An 18,824-nucleotide genomic window follows, 5' to 3' on the forward strand; every position below is an offset into this window, starting at 1 on the left:
ACGACGATCGTCTTTTGTTAGGATCCCACCCAAAACAAGATAATGTGGCAATTCACACAGCACGTAGGTGGTTACGTGTGAGCAGTATGACACAGACTGCTGACTCAAGGCATAAAGGCACAGACGAGGTCCCTCGGGTCACAGCCACTCTGTGCTAAGTGCCCAGAGCCATTTACTGAAGGAAAGGAGTAAACAGGGCTGCCTGAAGTTACCTGTCCTTCAGAGAAAGATAAATGGCACCTCTCGGATGCTGCCATTAGGAGCCAATGCTCGCTGTAGAGCTGCTAACATTCATTAAGTTCTACTGCAACTTATTCCTTAATGAGCCCTTACCAGGTTGGGGGCACAAATAGATACAGGTTAAACGCACAGCGTGCATCATCAACAGTCCCCCCAGGCAGAGATTCCCTCCATCCATTCCCCTACACACATTTGGGCTGCCAGGACACCACGTACAGAAACCTGACGGTAGGATCAAGAGCTCAGTGCAGAATATCTGCTTAAGAATTTAATAAATATCGCTTACCAGATATGCCAGATCAAACAGGAGCTAGCAACTCTACATTTTTCTGTCCCCTCAGTTGAATCAGGCTCACAATAAGTCATTTGTTGGAGAGTTGGTATAAAAACACACCCAGAGCCACGTCAAACCAAACAAAAGCTTGCTTCTCTCAGATTTTAACCGTGATTTCTCACTAATAAGAAATTCTGCTCCTTAACACTTTGCTTATTTTTAGTGTAATATAACATGAATGTTCCCCCATGCATCTCAATCAACATTTGTACGATACCTGCTCCCGGACCAGCCGCTAAGAATATTTCCATCTGCATGAAAATGGGCCAAAGTGCCCAAGAACTCGGCTGTTTTAACCCAAAATGGTTGACTACCAGAAAAGATGAGCGCAAACAAGCAACTGCCACAGACAGACATATTTATGAGCACAAGGTGACAACTTCCTTTCTCTTTCTTTAACCTGGTTTATTGGAGGAAAAAAACCTCCATAATCCCCTCATTTCCTCCCCCTCCTCAAGCCCTTATCCTTTCATTCCACGCAAGTAACTTTCGTACATGATGAATTTCAACCAAGCCTGCCGTGACAGCCATCCCAGCAATAACCGACATTCCTCAAAGTTTTGTGCAAACCAGCAAATTGATAGGGGAAAAAAAAAAAATCTCTAATTACATCTCCGCTAAGGCACGGCCCAGACTGAACCCGGCATTTTAAGCTTCACTACTCAGCACATGGCACATCGAGGCCGTTTGTCCCTTCAGCTGTTACAAAAGACGGGGAGAGAGAAGAAGGAACTGGTGATGGAGGGGGCAAGCCTCGGGACGTGCAAGCTCTGCCTCCTAAGAAGAATTACCAGGACATCAGCATCGTTAGCATGGCTGGTCAGGGAAATAAATTTACACTGCAACCTTCATTGCATGCTCTAGAAAACACCACATCACAGCCCCAATTGGGAAAGAAATCTCGCTACGTAGTTGAAACAGGCCAAAACTGACTCGGTATCAGGGATAAATAACACCACAGTAACAGATTTTTTTAAATATATTCAAGTATAATACTTACAATAACCAACACCTCAGAATTAACAAGCCCTAATTTTCCTCCATTTACCTTCAATTTTCCAGCAGTTAACTAACCTCTCTCATTCATGCTCTGTAGGAACAAAAGACACCATACATGTTCACAGAATTACCTGGTTTTCAGTAACTCACTTGTAAAATTCACTTTTGCATCTAACAAACGCATGCACTACTTATGTTGCTCTGCATTTTCAGAGCTGCACTTCTATCAGATTTAAGGTGCCAAAAATCCTTTTTGCATACAATCCTTTACGCATGCATTTCAGAGAAGCACCACCAGCTCTGACACGGTGCATTTCATGCACACAATTCTAAGAATCCCCCCCAAAAAGGGCCATCACTGTCCCCGTTAGGCACAGAGAGAAAACTGATGTTTGTACCCACGCTAGTTTCACTTTTCCCCAGGTCAGCGCACTATTCTGGATGCTCAGTGAACTAACTACACAAACATTTGTATTAAAAAAAAAACTATTGAAATGGGAATAGTCAGCTAATATTTCAATCTGTTTGTTTTTTCAGTCACTTACAGCAATTCTCTGCCTCAGTAGACTCTGAAATCAAAAGGAGCCAGCGCAGTATTCATATCTTGTTTGCTCCTTTGTTCATACATCAGGCCCTCTGAAAAGAGCAGTTGGGCACAGCTACCAGCGTTATAAAAGCTTGTGTAAAATGCTGCTGGCAGCCCAACATAAAGAGCACAATACTGCGTTGTGGCTCCTGCTCCCCAACGCCTCCCATCGCTCCACCAAGGGGCTTGATTTCCTTCCTAGCAACACCATCTCCAAAGCCCGGGTAACCACAAGCAGACGAGCAGACCTCCTCGTGATGCCTTCTGCACCAGCCCCACGTACTTTCCTATTGCCCTGGTGCAACACAACAACATTAGTGCGACACAAGGCTCCTTTCGAGCAGCTCTGAACACACACACACAGACATGCTAAACAAACAGATCTCAGATGAACTGTGTGTGCTCTGTTTGAATTACAAGATAGTTTGGTGTTGATGTTTTGTTTTGATTTATACACGCCTTCTTTTAAGCCTATTGATTTAAATTTCAGCTGCTGTCAGGTACCACTTACCCCTTTTAAGTCAAGGAAGATGATTTGTGTGGACTTCATGCAACTGAAACAATTACCATACATTTCCATAGCAGAATCGTAGTGAAAAATAGCTGAAACTTAAAAATAGCTCGCCTAACCAGGCCACCCGCCTAATAAATAAATAGAAATGGACATCACAAAGTTAGGGAACTGGTTTTGTTTTGTTTTTAACATGTGTAGTTGCTCACCCATGTCAGTACAACATCCTAACTAAATGTTTCCCAACCACCCTTATTTCTTGTAAATTAGAAGTTAACTACAAGTCCAGCACCGCATTCACATGCCAACACCACGGAGCACAGCACGTCACTGGAGCTTACAGTGTCCTTAAATATGGTAGGTAATGAAATCAAAGCTACCCTCAGGCAATCTTAATGTATGAACAGCTCTGCTTAGAAGATAACACGGGTTGTGCTGTGCTATTACACGGCCAGTAACACGGGCTTGCAAAATTCTGGATGCTCCTGGCACAATTTTCCCCCTCCCACTCCCAGAAGTAAAATAACTTCTTTATGGGCACACCAACCACCCAGCACGGCTAGGACAGAGAGCTGCATTTTGTGGCTGTGACAGTAAGTTGACAAATAGCACGTTATTTAAAACGGCGATTAGTAAAACAGCAACAGCGGAATATCATTTTTCTCACCTAAGCTGCAATCAGCATCAAGAACTGCACAGAGCACAGCTCTTCACAACCGTGACTGTTGTTGATTATCAGCCCTGTGCTGCGGCAGCACAGAGCCTCTACCCACAACTCCGCCAGACAGACTTCTGCATGCATACAAAAAAACCCACTACAGTAAAATGAACTCCCAGATTCACAGAAATCACCATTTTTTAACCCAGCTACATAATTACTGCTTAAGGCAGGTCTGTCTCTCCCAGCCCCACTCACCTTTCTCTGCCTGAGAAACAAGCCATTTCGCATAGGGCTATCAAGGGCTTTGTCCAGACGGAGAGTTATCCCCCTCTCGGTCGCTCCAGAGCATAAATCCACATGCCAAAGGCATCATAAAGCCAGAGAGGCAACACAAGTATGCCCCTGGACCTCTCAGCGAGCTCCAGTCATAGCATCCGCGCAGACAATGACCTACAATCATGCTGTAGCCACAACCAAAGCTATGTGAGTGGTAGAACAATAAAAAAAAAGTGCCCTCAATCCAGGGGCAATCAGCACGCTTTATTTGGGTAGGGAAGCAGAAGAAAGGAGCTGTTTACTCCAGCCAGACAGCAAAGCCTGCTAAAGAGTCCGAAACAACTTCGAAGCTTCATGATTCAGTCAATGCTCCATTGAACTATGACAGTCACTGCTGCCTACTCTCAGTGCACTTTTTCCAAGGGCTCTAACCCACCGGCATCTATTCCTCACACCCAGATGCTATTTCTTTCCCTCTTCTGCATACCTCGATATCATCGGCCAGTTGGAGTTATCGGGAAGCCAGGGGAGGCTTCACCGCACCTCGATAACGCGATCTGCGGAGCAGCTCCAGCCCCCACGCAGCAGTCGCTTTTCACAGCTTCAGTACACACCGTAATTGGTTTTGTTTTTACAGATGCTGCTGTAAAAACAAAAACCATTACAGGATCATCAAGAAAGGAAACTATCTACACCGAAATCACCTTCCAGGCTCCGTATGCTTCCTTTTACTTTCATCACCCCAATGCATTTCTCTAACGCCTTCTCCCTTGGCAGCAGTTTCCCTCTACACGTGCCCCCAGACCAAACATCCCAAAGCCAACACACAAACCTCACGAGGAGGGATTTTTATTGCAGGCTAGCCGGGGTTTTCACTGGGGGTAGAGGGAGAAGGCAGAACATGAAAGAAAGTTGAGAGGGGTTCAAAAGAGTGCGCTTCAGAGTCTCACCTCATGTGCTCCCTCTTTCTTTATACGCTCACTTACAGAGAAAGAAGCCGAGCCAGCGCTGGGAGGGGAGGAGGGAAGAACATACAGAATGTTTTGGCATCCTTTAGCTTCTAATTTACTATTTTGGCTTTCTGCGAGGTTACCGAAAGGCCACTCCGGAGAAGGAGGAAAGGTAGAAAATGCCTCCTGTTCTCTGCCTCTCACTGCCCAAGGAAAAAGAGGTCGTGCTTGCGTGAGAGCAGAGTCCCAAACACGGCAGAGTATACAGCAAAGAACAATGAGCTCCCGAGCCTGGGCATTGTGTGCATCCACCTCCCTCTCTCCCCTCCAGACCTCATCAACCAACAAGGCAAATCTCCCCAATCGCCACTCATCCAAACCAGGCCACCGAATCCAGCCCCGATTCTTAATTTTACAGGACGGGCTCAGGGAGGAAAGGCAACGTAAGATGCATTTACCAGAAGTGCTTTTATTATCACAGAGATGCTGCCACCCCTCAGCCACCATGGATTTCTCAGTTCTAAGGGAGCAGCGTACACAAAACAAATGTTTGCCTGGTAATACCAGGGCTACAGAAACCACCACACATCACCCATTCATCTGAATATTTGGCACCTGCCTCTTACAACACGCACTCCTTTTGACCCAGCGTTTGTTTTTATCCGGTTAAAAATTTGCATCGAAGAAGGGGGCATACTACGGGAATTGTGCCACTTCAGGTTTGGTCTGAGAGAGCCGTAATTCTTACTGAATTATGGCATTAAGGTCTGCTGGACGAGGCTTCTCGATTCACTCCCACCGCCGCGCAGGCAAAATAACACCTTTGATTTCAGTAACCGGTCAATGAAAACTCAGGAGTAAACAGACACCAGACCGTAGCCCGCTGACTGCACAAAAATATCCCCAGCTCCTCACCCCCGAGCACATCGCCGCTTCCAGCAAAAAACTCCGCGGAAGAAGTGGGCAAATCAAAAATAACTGCAGCCAGCGTGCGAAAATAAAAAGTCCGAGGGGCCGGGCGCCCCAACAATGAATCACATTGTTTGCTTCCCGGCGGATTTCTTCAGCAGCCGGGCTCGGCGGCGAAACCTCGACCGCTGCCTGCCTCCCACCGCGTCTCCTCTCACGCTTGAGAAATGAGGGGGGAAAAAAATGAAGGGAAAAGGGGGCTCCCCGCGGCCGGGGGGGGGGTGCTGTGAGGGGGTGGGGGTGCCCCGCTCCGACCCCCCCCCCCCCCCGGCCGCTTCCTTTGTGTCCCCTGCCCTCCTTCCCCAGCCGAAGCCCCCTCCCAGCGCCCTCCCTCCCCCGGCTGGGGAACCAAAACACGGCCTCAGCGTGCGGGGAGCGAATAATAATTTTTAAAAAAAGGGCAAAAAGCGGCTTTTTGCCCCTTTTTTCCCCCCTCAACCCCCGGCTTTACAGCCCCACCATCCCCCTCCCCGCTCCCCGGGGAGCTCCCCTGAGGGCTTGTCGCGACATATCGCGGCCGAGCAGGGCGGGAAGGACCTCGCCCCCCCCTCCCCCTTCCCCGTTTCCCTCAGGCTGCCCCCTCCCCGTACCTCGGCGGCGCTCACAGCATCCGCGGCGGCTCCGTTCTGGCAGCCGGGACAAAGCGGCGGCGGGGAGCGGCTCCCCTCGGGCTGCCTGGCGGCGGAGATCCCCTGGCGGTGCCTCAGCGGCGGCTCAGGGGCATGGCGGCGGCGGCGGGGAGGGGAAGGAGCGGGGCCGGGGGCTGTGGGGCGCAGCGGCCGGGCGCTGCCTCCTCCCTGCCCTCACACACACCACACACACACACACACGGAGCACGCAGCGAGCGGGCACCCAGCAACGCAGCCAGGCCGGAGCCGCCGCCTGCCAGTATCCGGCGCGCCGATTGGAGGAGGAGCCGCGCCCCGTGACCCGCCAGGAGGATGGGACCAATGGGAGGAGCGGATGGAAGTGATTTAAAAGAAGAAGGGGAAGGCGGAGCGGGGGGGACGGGCAGGGCCGGGCAAGGCCCGGAGCGCCTGAGGCGAGGGGGGGCGCACACAAAAAGCGCCCGGCTCCAGGGCGCCCCGCTGCGACCCCCGGCCCTTGGGGGACCCCTCTGGGGTCTGTGGGGCTCGGCCTCGCCGCAGCAACCCCGGGGGTGGCTCCAGTTGATGCCACGGGGGAGCTGCCACTGGGTGTCCCCTCAGGGGGCAGCGCTGGGCTGAGGATTTGGGGGAGCCCCCCTCCATCCTCCATCCCCCTCACCCACTGTGGAGCCCCCCCAGGCCACCCTGGAGCCCCCCACCCGTTCTGAATCCCCCCCAGCCACCAGGCCACAGTGCCCTCACACAGCCCCTCCGCCGCGTTTTGTTCTCAGCAATAAAATCCAGAGGCTGCCGCTTCTCGCTCGGTGCGGCGAGGGTGTTGTCACAGCAGCAGCATTGCCAATTACCGGGTGGCAATTAATAAAGCACGAGGTCACCCAGGAGCTTTTTCGAGCCCCTTCAGCCCTCAGCTATCACGCACGGTTCCGACCGATAGCGCGGAGCTACCTGCGCCATAAATAGAGCAAACTTGTTATTTAACCTTAACCTCGGCTTTCATCCGCGGAACGCGGGCCAGCAAAATAAATCACACGGCCGTAAAGAAAGTCACACGTTCTTCCCGGGGATCTGAGAAATTTCGTGTGGAATTACATCTCCTTTCTGAAAAAGCACTCGGATCTGTCAGGACAGATTTTGCCCTCAATTACACTTGTGTAACCCCAACTGTTTGCTGTCTCTATAAACTGCCTCCATGGCTGACTCCAGCGGTATCGCAGGAGATGCGTTTGAGGCTGTTAACATTATTGCCTTCAGCAGAGGGAAGTGGGAACTGTTTTCACTGAAGAGAAAGGCACACACAAGGAGATTTGAGGTCTGCACATCAGAGGAATTTAGTTCTTTATCCTGTGCATGCAGGACAAATTTATCCCTAGCATAACTTCAGGGACATTATCACCAGAGGTTGAGACACAGAGTTGATTGTGTTCTAATAACTAATTTAGATAAGCGTCTAAAAATGCACATCAGTTAAATGTCTGACACAGCCATTTTGGAGGCTATACTTTAGCTGTCCTTGATAGAGTCTGATTCCATCTCTCCTATTTTCTCTGCTAATTACAATTTCACGTTCCTCGGTCTCTGGATGTATGCCTTAAAAACTGTACAAATTGCCACAACGCGGGCGTGCCTTCAGCTTTCTCCAGTCTCCATCTCTGTGATGGCAAAAATTCTCCACAGCAGCCCCTCTCCGTCTCTCCTTCTCCCCTTCCGCCCACCTCCATGTCGCCCCACATGCATTAGAAGCATTTATTCACAACATTTTGATGCTGTATTTTGTTGTTAACAAAAAATAAGTCCATTTGCCGGGGATTTCCTCTTACGCCGTGTAACTAACATCTATGTGCCTCCTGAAATCTGCACAGCCGGTTGAAGTGCAGAAGCAGGTGATTACTCACAGCCAGTGACAGCAGGCAGCCCCACATCCTCATACCACGCACAAGTGATCCAATTATAAGTTTGCTTCTTAACCATAGGATTGTTGCAGGAATAGCACTCGAAGCGTTTTCTTTGGCAGAGAGGCAGCCCTCGCTGTGGACAATAATAAACAAAGCCACAGACCTTGTCCTGTAATCTTCTACCAGCTAAAGTAGCACGAGGTTGAGTCAACACAGGGAAGATCAAGGAAGACCCAAAAGCTGCAGCGAGAGATCATTGTCCCCCTATCTGGGCACTGCAGACTTTCACGGTTCACATCCTGCTGGAGGGCGAGGGATGGTGAAATGACTGGGCATGTTCTACAAGTAAAATATTTTATAATACATATGGATCGTCTATGTGAGACCCTAGCAGGTCTTTAGCAAGGCATTTTCTGGCATCCTTGTGATGTTTCGTGTGCCTGTCCCCCAGCCTTTCTGCGAGGTACAGGAGTGCTGATGCAGAGGAAGGCTAATTGGCTAAATCCACAAAGAGACTTAAATTCCAATGTGCTACAGAAGGTACCTACACAGAAAACGTTAATCCTCAAAATCCTGTTCCTTACCCCTGGACATTTCCAAAGATCTGATGCAGCAACATTTCTGCTGAGTACTCCGGATCCGAAACACTGCTTCTGCAGCCAGCTGGAAATGTTTCTGTCTTGGCCGCAGGCAGGGTCACACCACAGCCCCGTCACTATTCCCAAAACGATGGCAGGGCTGCATGTCCCCGCTGCACACACAGGGATCCATCCATGCAGCTGCCGTGTTGTGGAGGTCATTTAGCCAAAAGCACGCTTCTAGGTGTGACAGGAGAAGGCTGCAGTGTGCCTTGGGGTTGGCAGAAAACAAATAGTGTTGCTCCTGCCTCATCTGCTGCTTTCCCATCTTCCATGCTCCCACAGACCCATCCCAATCCGTCCTGCCAGCTCCCCTTGGGGCCTCTCAACGCAGAGTCCTGCTCCACCAGTCGTGCCTTCGGCTTCCACTGAGGCAAAGGCACAGTAGAAACTACAGATGTTTAGCATTGTCATTCTTATGTTATGGAAAAAAACATGCTGTGCTTTGTCTGTTACTTTTCCATGATCCTAAACAAACATCTTCTTCATTAGGAAAGAAAAATAAAAAAGAGCCAGTGGCAAAATACCTCTTCGCAAAGGGGCAGAAAGCAGGCACTGATGCAAAAGGAAAATCACTTTCAGACAAAATAGGTCATCAATGCGTGAAGAGTTAAAGTGTTTCATGACAACTTTGCTGCCAAATCCAGATAACATTCATGTGGGTGGAGAGAAGTATCTGTAGTGCAGCCAGCAAACCTTAGAAGCACTCTGGAAGGGAATAAATACATTTACATAATAATGACACGAAGCATTTCTGGATTTATTAGGGTGATGCAAGAAGAACTCTCACTCTGAGTAAAGGAGGATTCCACAGACACTTTTGTCTCCTTTCAGATGCTGATCTGTTTCCTGCGTGTGCATAAAACTTTTCTGACACTTCCCTTTTGCTGCAAAGTTTACTGTCAGCGTATTACAGAAAGCCTGAACTTATCTGTTCAGTCAGTAGCCACAGAGGTTTATTACATGGATAATTGACTTAGCTCTGGCCTGGATTGTTTTTTCTTTGCAGTTTTAGATAACGTTTCTTTCCTTCTCACTTTGTTAGCCCTTACATCTGTTATATGCAGTGTATTTAACTTTTTAAAAGTATCTCCTTATATGTGTGTTCTAACATGCCTCTTTTTTTTTTTTTAATAACTATTACTTTGCCAACTGAATGAAACAAAAATCTATGAGAAAAGAAAACAAAACAAACAAACAAAAAAAACACTCTGACTAGGAACAATCAAGTCAAAAAATACCAATCCTGAGAAATCTGTCACCACCCTTTCAACCCAGCCAGTTAAAACAAGCAAGAGAGGAAGAGATTTTTTTTTATTCCACAGTCATGAAATTACAAACCAGTCCTTGACCATGACAGATGAGTCAGGTTCTAACCTCAGCAATGCAGTAAAAACCCAGCTCTAATGAAACAGGCAAATGTCAATACAGCGATTAGCTTGGAAGATAATATTCTGAGAGGCTTTCACAGATGACCTAACTCCACTCGCAAAACAGGATTAGATTCTTTCTTTCCCTTTTGTAATATCTGAAAACCTGCCCTTTAAATGAAAACTATTTGCTTTGGGGCTTTTTTCTGTTTTGTTTTGTTTACTGTAGAAATCTCAGGAATTTCAGATCCCATTTTCATTTATATTAGCAGAGAACTTTTAGGACGCCTCGTAGTGCTCAAAGGGTGGATGGGTGGGAGCCCCTTCCAAGCAGTCACCTCTACTTAAAACCTCCTGCATGGGTTGCAGTGAAAGCAGAAGCAATGTAAATGAGATTTAAATCAATCCGAGCACATTCCCACACATTCAAGCACATATAAATTTCCAGCGGCTCAACAACATCTGTTAAAAAGAATCACTTTATTCATTAATCTGATAAAACTTTGTAGAAATGGGTTGTGACTGTCAGTGTTTGTGGTAGGGAGCGATACGTGCGCAGCCTGTGCCAGCTATCTTCAGTCCCCTGGGTACAAGCTCTGTGGGGCAGGAACTATAGCTCCGATTCAGGAAAAAAAACCCGCTGAATATGGATGAACTGCTGAATCGGGGTCTGTGTCCTGCTCGGCCTTTGTTGAAGCACTCACTACTGTAACAACTGACAAAGTGTTTCCAAAATATTTGCCTGCTGGAAAAATAAAGAGTTGAAAACAAACCACTCCAACGCCGTGCTCCCACTGAGCTCTCCTCGCGTGCCTTTGATGCCGGCGCTCTGCACAGCTCCTTGCTGGCCAACCCAGGTCTGTTTCCTACGGGTTTCCACCTGCACAGATGCCCGAGCCAGAGGATGTGTTCGGAAGGGCTGGAGAAGCGAGTGGCCACACGCTGCTGGGGACCACAGGGAGGATGCTCTTGGTGCCTTCAGGGGCACTGGCAGAGGAAGAAGCTGCCGGTCAATTATCACGGGGACAAATCCTTCCCCCTACAGATCACAGCCTCGGTGGCATGCAGCACATTCCCAGCCTGCGCCCACCTTGGTGGCTTCTTTCTGATTCTTTAACACCAGGCTCCTAAGCCTCCCTGCACGCCTTTTCTATGACTGACAAAAAGCCTCCTGTCTGTATCTCTGCACGTGGCTCAGTCGCCGTGTCTTTGCTGTGAAGTTTTGGAAGCATTGATAGCACACACGACTCTGAAACGCCTGGTTTTAAATATTCTGAAACATCCCAGAAATGTTAAGTGTTATAAATTAGTTTCCTCGGGGAACAAAATATATATATATATATTTCTTTTTATCTGTTAAAGCTTTTCCATTTCCCTGACTCAGACCATTTCCTGGTGGGTTCTGCATAATGAATATTAGCAGAGGTTGGCTTACCACAGTGTCTGGTGAGACTCATTTATCAAAGCCCAGGATGTGCGCCATGCAAAGGGGAAAAAATCCCATTGAAAACGAACAAAAAAAAAAAATCTGCCCTAACAATCTCTCCTCTCATTTTTGTATACTTGGGCATGTTCCAGTGCACGCAGCGAGAAGACAAAATGGCCATCTGCAGAACATGAGATGTATCTAACGAGAGATTTGTACACCTTGAAAGTCACCGGTGCCGGAGCTGCGGATGACTAATGGCAGCCTTTCCTCCCAAGCAGGATTAATCGCATCGCCCCTCGGGGCTTGTTGCTGTGTCCTCCTTACACCTGGGGACAGTTACAGGGCAATCTGTTCCGTGATTTACTGCTTTTGCAGAACCTGGTAAATAAAGGAAATATAACAAACTTACTCTTCACGACAAAAAGCTTTCAAATAGCATCCCGCCCTGGAAGCAGTCCTTTGAAGCAGAATGCTGCAAAAAGGATCCTAAATAGGATCCACAAAAAATCCTCAAATCAGGCTGGGGCATGTTTAGATCCACTTCTCCAGCCCCAGGCAGGAAGGACAGAGGCGTACTCACCCTCTTCTTTCCACCAGTGCCTGTTTGGCACAAGGACGGCACAACAGGACCACAGGCAAAGGGGGAACCCCGGGGAACCGTGGTGCAGACACCTCTGTGCCCCTAAAAACCCTCAGAGCCAGGGAAGGGAGGGAGGAAAGGCCCACAAAGCTGCTCGATGCCTCTGCATCCCGAGGCTTTCTGTTTGTTCAAAGCTTTGTTCTGATGTTTTTGAGCCATCCTCTACCACGGATGTGGAACACCTCATCCGTGCCCTCCCCGCATTTCCCCTATAAATTCGCAGCTTCTCCTTCAGTGCAGAAAGTAGTAAATGGATTTATAAGCTTCTCTTCTTGTCCTCAGCCACTGACTTCACTTCAAACTGTTATAAATAAATGGCCAAAGCGTGCGAGGCAGAGGGAGATGGATTGATTTCAGATTTGCATTTTCGCCCTTCCCTCTGCAGACGCGCTCCTCCAGGAGGAGGCTCCGGCTCTCGCCTCCCGTTGTGGCTGCTCCTTCCCCGGCATTGCGGGGACGTTACCTTTGATGCACGTTTCAATGTGCTTTTTTAAAGGCAGAGAAAAAAAACTGACAGAAACGGGAAAATTTCCATTTCAAGTGCCATTCCTGCTTCCACCCCCTTTTTCCCCCCTTCAGCTCTCGATGTCTTCAAAGCGCAGCACAAAATGGAGGAAGGAATCCTGCCCTGCCCGGCTCGCTGCGCCCACCCGGGACAGGTGAGCAATGGAGAGGTGATAAAACCCAAAATCCCAGCACAGGACCACGAGGAACAGCACCCATCATGGGACCTCAGCCCTGCCCTCAACACTCACCTTTACCCTGTGGCCCCAGACAAGAGGCTGCCAGGTTTTGGTAATTAATAAAGCCGCCTCGCTATGGACACACACCTCTCCTGCTCAGGCTGGAGATGGGTTCAGGCTGTAGGTATCTCCCTCCACCTGCTCTGGGTGCACTTTCCAGCCCCAAATTCAGCTGTTTTTACTGCCAGTGGCTTTATAGCATGAACTGAAGCCACAACGTGCATCCTTCAATCAGTGCTCATTGCAGCAGACAGGAGCAGAACCTGACTACGGAGCACAAACCCCCAGGCAAGGACTTATCTGAGGAACTGCAGCAAAAGGGACCAGGCTTTGCAGCCTCGGAGCTTCTCTTCCCCAGCTGGTGTTTGCAGAGCCGCTTCCATGAGACAAATAAAAGCTAAAATAGCGTGGAGGCAGGAGCACAGCCTGGAACCTGCCTCCACAAGAGGCTCTGCTCAGTGAGCAGGATTTGTCACCTACCCACCAAAGCACTGGCCTGAGAGCTTTGGCATACACTGCCTTTTTTTTTTTTTTTTTTTCTGGGGTATCTGTTTGGATTTGCACAAAACTCACAGTAATTTCAACCTTGCCCCATGTGCACCAGGCTTCTGATGCAAAAATCCCCTGTACGTTGTGCAGGAACAAGGCAGGGCTGTATTTGCATGTCCTCCAGCCACCGCCAGGACTCTGGTCACAGTGAGAAGGAAGAAAAAGGCAACACAAATCTCTCAACCCGCATTTTGGTTTAATATCCGCATAGCTAGCTGAATAAGCAGCGTCAGTCCTCATTTCTCAGCACCTGCTTAATGCAATATATATTATTCAAGACCCTTCTGCAGAATTTCAGGGAGATGGGACAAGCACATACCATGAGGCACGGATGATGCCCACAGCCAGCAGCTGAGGCACGTCGGCACCTGGTTGTAGGGAGTTCTCCGTGCCCTTTGCTTTGAGTAATTTAGCTGCTGCAGGACCTTGGTGCACGATGCTGTTCATGGGCACACCGCAGGCAGGAGTCAGCTGGTGGGTTTGGATGACCTGTGGGCTTAAAACCCATCACAAAACACACACTATGGAAAAGAGACCCAACAACAGGGGGTGTGAGTGGGTTTTGTGGGCTGAGGGTGTCAGGCTACGCACACAAAATCCCCGTTCCTGCCTCCCTGCCCGTGCACATCTTGTGCTGGGTCAGCCTGAAACCGAGACATTCAGCAATGTGGAACATCAGCAAAGAAAACATTTTGTCTGGCAGGAAGTGTTTGGTTTCCTTGTTAGTTTGTTTTGAAAGCTTTCTTAAGGAGTTTTCAAAAGCAACATCTCTTCAAAACAAACAAAGCTAAGGCAAGCGTTTTGTTCTCAAAAGGATGAAACAAAACACACCAGCGCGGAAATAATGTTTTGAGCTCAAAGCGTTTTTGCCAAGTTCGTAACCAGTTCCAGGTGGGCAGAGAGGAGCTCTGCCATCCGCCACTGCCAGCAGGAGCTGAGCTGCCTGGAGGGCAGCAACAGGCAGGGAAGGAGCCCTTGCTCCCCAAAAACCCCTCTCTGGGCAGCACGGGGTGACACGGGGTGATATGAGGGTGACACAGCCCTCGTGGGGCAGAGACACCGCGCAGAGCCCTCGTCTGCTTGTGAAAGGCACCAGCCCGGTGCTCCCCTGGGTGCTGTCAGCGGGCAGGCTGCATCCCCAGCACGGGACTCCTTCAGCCTCTTTGGATGGCTGGGATGTAACGAGCTGTGCCTCGTTTTCTCCCGCAGACCTTCAGCCTATAAATGCCAACCCGGATGATTAAACACGTTTCTAGACAGAGCTGAACCTGTGCAGTGTATTAGAGGGCAGGAAGGCTCCTTGCGTTCTGTTCTCACAGCCACCCCCAGCTCGCGTCCACAAGCAAATCATTCTGCCCAGAGACACAAAGAGAGCAGTGACGAACGCTTCGAAGGGCGCAGTGGGACCGAGCCAGTGCCTGGCACAGTTCTTCAAACCCCGCTGTGAAAGGGAGCACGAGGCAGCAGCCCGAGCTGCTGCTGCAGGGCAGGCAGGGCTGGCCGGCTGCCCGCTGGGATCCTCTCCCCGCATCCACCACCCGCCCTGGGGAAGCCTGGTGGTGTGCAGGGTGAGCCAAACACCCTCCTGGGGGGGAAAAAGTGGCCGCTGTGCCCCCCATCACCTGCTCCTGCTGCTCCTTCATGCTGTGGCAGGGCTTCTCCTGCAGCCATCAGGTGGCGAGGATGCTGACATGCGTCTCTGTGGCTGCTGACACATTTCTGTGGCTGCGAGCTCCTGCACGTGGCCCAGAAAGACGTGGCAGGGCTGGCTGAGGTCCTTTAACAGGGACGCCGGAGGGCACAATGCAGGCAGCGCTTGCCACAAGCTCCCCCGGGATGCTGGGGCTGCAGCTGGATGTGCAGGACGAGACAGGGACAGCATTGTGTGAGGGCTCGCCAGGTGCAAGCAGGAGGGGAAAAAAAAAAAAAAAAAAAAAAAAAATTCACCCATGCTAGAGGTGGTAAAATCACAGCGAGTCTCAGCACTGCACTGAGCCAAGCAGCTCCTGCGGGGAGCGAGATCGATGCGCTGCTCAATTGCAGTTTTGTTTCTTTTAAAAATCAATTGTCTGGGAGGAAAATCTCTCTGACATTTTGGAATGACACAAAAATTGGGGAATAAAAGTGACTGGGGTGAAGCAGGGGCACTGAGCAATCTGCAGCATCACCCCGGCCAGCACCGTGTCCTTGGGCCCCCAGGAAATGCTTGAAGCTGTGACAGGGGAGGGTCAGGCTGGGTGTTAGGGAAAGGTTCCTCACCCAGGGGGTGGTTGGGCACCAGAACAGGCTCCCAGGGCAGTGGGCACAGCACCGAGCCCCCCAGAGTTCAAGAAGCCTTTGCACAACGCTCTCAGACGCTTGGTCTGATTTTTTGGCTGGTCCTTTGGAGTTGGACTCGATGAGCCTTGTGGGTCCCTTCCATATTCTGTGATTTTATGTGCTATGGACATGCGTAACGCCAGGTCCCTGCTGTCCCCACCGGGCAGAGGATCAGGCAGTCAGCACCCAGCAGCAGCTGCACCAGAAGCAGAGCTGTGATTTCTGGATGAATTTCGATGCTGAGCAGGAGCAGGAAGGTTACAGCGCTGCTGGGCCTGATGCTGGTGCTGCCACTGGCAGGCAGGGCCCTGCTCTGACACCACAAAACTGGAAAATCAGTAACCAGAGGAGCAGAAATCATGCCTGGCTCTAACAGCTTCTATTTCTGAGTGTTGTGCTGGCTCTCTAGAGGGGCTAATGTCGAGGGAGAAAGCCAACCCTTAACGCATTTGGCCTCTCATCAATTAGAGCAGGATGGCTCCGTTCCCTCCTGCCCAAACGAGCTCTTTGAGATAGGGCCAGTACAGGAGCCAGAAGTCAAGATATTGGTGGGAAATGAACCCTGAGAGCAGGCTGGGCTACAGGGCCAAGCAGCTACCTCCAGGAACCTGGAAACAGAGCCAGCGGGTAATGGGAGAGCTCTCCCTCTCCAGTCCTTTGCATCACTCCATTATGTATCCTGTTACCTGAATAGCTCCCCAAAGTGCCACCTGCCTCTCCTCTCCGCTCATCAGTCATCTCCTCTGCCTGCTTCTCGCTTCAGCTCTGCTTTTAAGGCTGCCTGCTATTCTCAGAATAGCCTCCCAATCCATGTTTGCTAAGCCGACACCTCCTTCTACTCCAAAGAGTGCCAGCCCTGCAAATTATTACAGCAATAAAGACACTGGCTGTGCTACATTTGCACTCCGGTATAAAGCAGAGCCTTTCGAGCAGCAGCTCCGTGGGGACAGCGCGGAGAGGTGAGGAGCTGTGCAGCAGGACTCGAGCCCTGATTAAGGAGCAGACACAGCTCTCCGCCTCTCCAGCACCGCGGGTTTAGGTTTTGATTTTCTGCAATCAAATCGCGTTCCCTGTTCGCTTATTCCCCTCACTCCAAACACACACACCAAATCACTGATCGTTGCCGTTCCTCTAATGCACTTTACATTCTTATCTACAAACCAGGGCCCCGTGCTTCAGCACTTACCTATTCCAGTCTCTTTTCTTCCTTTGCGAGGAACTCCTTTCAATGCTGCAACCTCATTAGGTGGAGCCTGAATTGTCTGCAGCTGGCAGCACCTCGCTGATCTGGCCCAAATACTCTCTGTGATTCCACTTGAAAGCTTTACAAAGCTCTGGTTTGATGGGACGGGGCGAGCACAGCCCCTGACACCATGGGATGGTGTCGCTGGCGCAGGCAGGCACGTACAACTCAACGGCATCTGACTGAACAGCTCCTGGCTTCAGAACCTGAGTGATTTTCTCCTACCCTTGCCATTTTACGTGCAATTTTTGTAAGACACGCCGTGCCTGTAACCGTACTCGCAGCAGCTCTCCATCACGCACCGACAACAAGGTGTGAATGATAATGAATTATTATTACCTGGGCTTTGCTAACAGCACTGTTAACCAGCAGAAGGCTTTTTGTCAGAGTTGGGACCAACCTATTCACCTGAACAGAGGATTCCAGCTCAGTGAATTTCCTCTCTTTTCCCCCGATTTGTCACTGCACACCAGGACACCAGCCCAGGAGCCAGCCCCTGCTGGTGCATGTCCCCATGTCACAGCCAGGCAGGGCTTTGTCACCTTAGAGCAGCCAGTGAGCTGCTTTCCAGCTCCTTCCTGCCCTTCTGCTGCTTACTAAAAGGAAATCCCCAGGTGTTAACGCAGACTTACCCACCCAGGGAAGGCAGGCTGAGTATTCAGCCTTCACTTTCTGAAGCACCAGGCAAAAACCAAGCGTGGTTCTTGCTTCCCGACACAGTTCTGCTAAAAAAGCTTTCCAAACCATTTTGCATACATTACAGGCCTGCCTCTTTGACAGAAGAAGAAAAATCCCTTGATAGGATTTGTGTGTAATTAGCTGGTTTATTCATTTAACAGGTCTAATTCAGAGATCAGCTATGTGTGAAAAGTGCACCAGGTTTCAAATCTGCACAGAGTGCAACCAGCTTAGGCCAATGCCTCATGAAAGGACAAATTAGTGCAAGAGGAAGCATTTACCAGGGGCTGAGCTGGGGCTGGTAAATTTGGTATTTATAGCAAAGCTCTTCTTAAGAAGGGCTTGACAGAGGAGATAAATCTCCTAAGGAGAAGCAGTTGCCAGCTGCCCAACAAAGCAGGGATGTTTTCATTGCACCACTTATTGTCTTTGCAGGGAGGTTTGTTCCAGCAGCCAGCTGTGCCTGCATTTGCTTTCAGACCCCATCTGCCGAGCTGGCTGCGGGGCCAGGGAGCCGAAGCCATGGCTGGGGGCTGAATTCACCTCATCCTGATGGGTGCTGGTCCTTTGGATGCTGCAAAACATGGCCCTGGCTCCAAATAAAAACAGCCTGGGGCATGGGAATTCCACATAACTCCACTGAATGCCCCTGTATAAAGATGGCTGTGGGCCACTGTCCCTGAGATTGGCGTTTGCCTTTTGCACAGGGGCTGCTTGAATCAGGAAACACACTGCAGCACACCCGACCCGTTATTTTCCTCCCTCCATAGTTCCACTTAGAGGACAGATGCCAAAAACTCCCTGGCCCTGTGAGGGGTGTTTGGCAGTCTGGGTGATGCACTTTTCCCCACTCTTTTTATGAGATGAGGTATTTTAGAAATGCCAAGAGCAGCTGAGCCTTCCTAGTTCAAACACATCGATCAATGGAGACCACAGAAGCCAGGCATCCCCGTTAGCTGTGTGCTGAAGCCTTTCACAGCTCCTGCTCACATGAGGCAGCTCCAGCACCTCCCAGGACACTATCCCACCTCAGCCTCCGATGCACACATTTATTTAGGGATGTTTTGAGGGATGTGACACGGCCCTCACACTACTTTGTTATAACATTGTATTTTTAAATATCTTTATTTTTTTTTCTAATACTTCTGAAGTTTGTGTTTTTTGTTTTTTTTTTTTTTTAAGTCTAAAA

General features: G+C 49.8%; 1 protein-coding gene across 2 annotated transcripts in view; it reads right to left on the reverse strand.

The window, feature by feature from the left end:
• RERE (arginine-glutamic acid dipeptide repeats) overlaps nt 1-6,242 on the reverse strand; it is a 222,542-nt gene extending 216,300 nt beyond the window's left edge. For both annotated transcript variants that reach the window (XM_032201344.1, XM_032201342.1), the window contains exon 1: nt 6,117-6,242. The gene's annotated coding sequence lies outside the window, so the exon portion shown is untranslated. The remainder of the gene's footprint in view (nt 1-6,116) is intronic.
• Nucleotides 6,243-18,824: the final 12,582 nt, after the last annotated feature.

This window comes from Aythya fuligula, chromosome 21, assembly GCF_009819795.1.
Source record: "Aythya fuligula isolate bAytFul2 chromosome 21, bAytFul2.pri, whole genome shotgun sequence".
Taxonomy (NCBI): Eukaryota; Metazoa; Chordata; class Aves; order Anseriformes; family Anatidae; genus Aythya; species Aythya fuligula.